Below are 3900 nucleotides of genomic sequence, written 5' to 3'. Positions count from 1 at the left end.
AAGCCTACGCCGATCCAGATCCTCTATCTAAACCTGTCGCCTATTTTCTAAGGGTCTGTATCTCTTTGCTTCCTGCCCATTCATGTATCTGTCTAGATACATCTTAAAAGATGCTATCGTGCCCGCGTCTACCACCTCCGCTGGCAATGCATTCCAGGCACCCACCACCCTCTGCGTAAAGAACTTTCCATGCATATCCCCCCTAAACTTTTCCCCTTTCACTTTGAACTCGTGTCCCCTTGTAATTGAATCCCCCACTCTGGGAAAAAGCTTCTTGCTATCCAACCTGTCTATACCTCTCATGATTTTGTACACTTCAATCAGGTCCCCCCTCAACCTCCGTCTTTCTAATGAAAATAATCCTAATCTACACAACATCTCTTCATAGCTAGCACCCTCCATACCAGGCAACATCCTGGTGAACCTCCTCTGCACCCTCTCCAAAGCATCCACATCCTTTTGGTAATGTGGTGACCAGAACTGCACGCAGTATTCCAAATGTGGCCGAACCAAAGTCCTATACAACTGTAACATGACCTGCCAACTCTTGTACTCAATACCCCGTCCGATGAAGGAAAGCATGCCGTATGCCTTCTTGACCACTCTATTGACCTGCGTTGCCACCTTCAGGGAACAATGGACCTGAACACCCAAATCTCTCTGTACATCAATTTTCCCCAGGACTTTTCCATTTACTGTATAATTCACTCTTGAATTGGATCTTCCAAAATGCATCACCTTCATTTGCCCTGATTGAACTCCATCTGCCATTTCTCTGCCCAACTCTCCAGTCTATCTATATTCTGCTGTATTCTCTGACAGTCCCCTTCACTATCTGCTACACCACCAATCTTATTGTCGTCCGCAAACTTGCTAATCAGACCACCTATACTTTCCTCCAAATCATTTTTGTATATCACAAACAACAGTGGTCCCAGCACGGCTCCCTGTGGAGCACCACTGGTCACACGTCTCCATTTTGAGAAACTCCCTTCCACTGCTACTCTCTGTCTCCTGTTGCCCAGCCAGTTCTTTATCCATCTAGCTAGTACACCTTGGACCCCATGCGCCTTCACTTTCTCCATTAGCCTACCATGGGGAACCTTATCAAACGCCTTACTGAAGTCCATGTATATGACATCTACAGCCCTTCCCTCATCAATCAACTTTGTCACTTCCTCAAAGAATTCTATTAAGTTGGTAAGATATGACCTTCCCTGCACAAAACCATGTTGCCTATCACTGATAAGCCCATTTTCTTCCAAACTTTCACAGCTGTATCCTAAAGATTGGAGGAGGAAGGAAGGGGGTGAGTCCTTCAGCTTTCAGCATTGGATAGGTTAGAGTGCAAACAGTATGATGTGCTGACTGCAGCATGCAGAGAAGAGGAATAACAAGTAGGATGCTTCTTTGCAGCTAAGGGAGAGCAGTGAGACAGATTGAGTGGAGCATTGGTCACAGCAATGTTGATAAAATGGAACGAAGAAAGATTGTGATGGAGTGAAGATTATAAATTATGTATGTGCTGTTCAAAAAATGTTTTCGACGAATAATTGTCTTTTATTATTTTCTTTTTTTGTTTACACATTACTATGTATTTCACCCCACCTGAGAGAGTGTGATAATCTGGATCATAGATTGTAATAAAGAACACACAAAGAATCTAGAAATATTCCATTGCATATAGTTTCAGTGTTGCTGCAGAGAGAGAGAGGCTTGATGATGAATGAGTCTGGTATATATATATAAAACGTTGCTGTGTCAGCAATACCAGAAAATACAGCACATGTTATCACTGCAATCAATTTAAATCAGCTTTTATTAAATTGGGTCACTTGGAAATCTGTTCACATTGGTTCACATCGTGCAGAGTGCAAATCTCAAAGGTCTCTTTATAGTTCAAGCTAATTTTTCTTGAAGATTTGAATTCCTACAAATTAACTGCCAGTAATTGAAGGTGGTTCACGATGGAGCATGTTAGTAAAATTGAACATTATGGTCATGTTTGAGTAACATGTTTAAGTGCAATTTGCAGATGAACTGCCTGGCATCAGGGAGGTGGTTCTACTGAACTGTACAGGTATAGGAAATCATCTGGTAAAATTAACTGGCAACATCTTCACCATAAATATTGGATATCCATTAGTGCTAATGTTGACTGTACTAAAGTATGGGGAAGGGAGTGGATGTAAATTTGATAGCCCCAAAAACAAGGTTTAAAAAGCGTGATCAAGCTAACAATTACGCTAACTTTGTGCTGCCTACTCATTTCAATGATTTTGTCATCCAGCCAACGCTAACTGTACTGTTGATTGCCTGAAGGTATCAGCAGGAGGCAATTAGCATGACTTAAACCTGCACTGCTTAAAGCTAGCCTTCAACTCTTAAAGGGGAGGTACATTGTAGCTGGATAGGTGCTAGCAGTTGTGCAGGCGGAACGCTCGCTTCTCAGCCTTTTGGCTAAGATCAAGTGTAGTACCTGTTCTCATCAGTGCTTACTTGGAAGCGGAGAAACCATGATCAGTGGCTTTTGATCCTGGGTAGGCTTTGAGTAAAATGGCTATAACCAATCTTCGAGCTTCAGGCCAGGGAGTGCGGAACACCGTTCGGGTGGTCGTGAAGGACAAGGAAGGAGATGCACCGGTCAATCGCACCTTCTTCATCAAAAAAATCCTCTTCGATTGCTGTGGATTTCAAGCTACGGACATCTTCTACCTGCAGGATTTCCCCAGCAGTGGATACTTCGACGTGATGTTCCGGAACGTGGCGGGATGCATCAAGTTCCTGAAGGCGTTCAAGGAGAAAGGGGACCGGGCGCCACTGTCGCTCCTCACAGTGGATCCGCTCTTCACGGGACCGGGTGGTGACGATTCACCTCTACAACCCCCATGTTCCGGTGGTGGATGTACTCACCTTTCTCGCCAGGTACGTCGAGGTGGCCGGCAGCAGCACTGATGTCAAGGACCCCTTTGGGATTTGGACCAGCAAGCGGCAGGTCAAGGTGACCTTGAAGGTCAATGCCAATGGAGCCATTATCCACCCTCCCTCCAGCTTCGCTATCGGGGGAAGTCGAGGCTTCTTGGTCTACGCTGGGCAACCCAGAGTTTGATGCACCTGTGGCAAATCTGGTCACGTGGCAGCTAACTGCAGCACTGTTGTCTGCAAGAACTGCAAGGAGGAAGGCCATCAGACCAAGGACTGTAAGCAGACTTAGTGTTGCGGCACAGCGGCGCAGTGGTTGGCACCGCAGCCTCACAGCTCCAGGGACCCGGGTTCGATTCCGGGTACTGCCTGTGTGGAGTTTGCAAGTTCTCCCTGTGTCTGCGTGGGTTTTCTCCGGGTGCTCCGGTTTCCTCCCACAAGCCAAAAGACTTGCAGATTGGTAGGTAAATTGGCCATTATAAATTGCCCCTAGTATAGGTAGGTGGTAGGGAAATATAGGGACAGGTGGGGATGTGGTAGGAATATGGGGATTAGTGTAGGATTAGTATAAAATGGGTGGTTGATGGTCGGCACAGACTCGGTGGGCCGAAGGGCCTGTTTCAGTGCTGTATCTCTAAACTAAACTTGTGCGGTGCGGCAGGCCACCTCTACAAAACCTGCCCCAAACGCTGCCTCAGTTATGCTCAGGTGGCAAGGTCCAAGGAAAGGCCAGGAGAAGGTACGACGAAGGCGTCCGGTGCTGGAAAGGAGACAAGCAACTTTCTCCGCAGTGAGGAAAGTCTACCTGAGAAGGAGAAGATAGGGGAGGCAGCTGAAACCAGTGACCCAGCACCTACCCTACGCCCGGAAACCCCTCCTCCACAGACAGAATGAATGGAGGAGGAGGCAGCAGATGGACAAACAGGTCAGTGGCAAGTGGTACAAAGGAGAACCATTAAGAAAAGACCTCCAAAAGCA

The 3900-nt window shown here is 46.5% G+C and overlaps 1 pseudogene; it reads left to right on the top strand.

Annotated features, from left to right (window-relative positions):
- Positions 1–2440: 2440 nt before the first annotated feature.
- On the top strand, positions 2441–2571 carry LOC137379910 (U2 spliceosomal RNA; annotated as a pseudogene).
- Positions 2572–3900: the final 1329 nt, after the last annotated feature.

The sequence above is a fragment of the Heterodontus francisci genome, chromosome 18 (genome assembly GCF_036365525.1).
Source record: "Heterodontus francisci isolate sHetFra1 chromosome 18, sHetFra1.hap1, whole genome shotgun sequence".
Lineage (NCBI taxonomy): Eukaryota > Metazoa > Chordata > Chondrichthyes > Heterodontiformes > Heterodontidae > Heterodontus > Heterodontus francisci.
Note: the sequence above shows the minus strand (reverse complement) of the source record. Positions and strands in the feature narration are given on the sequence as shown.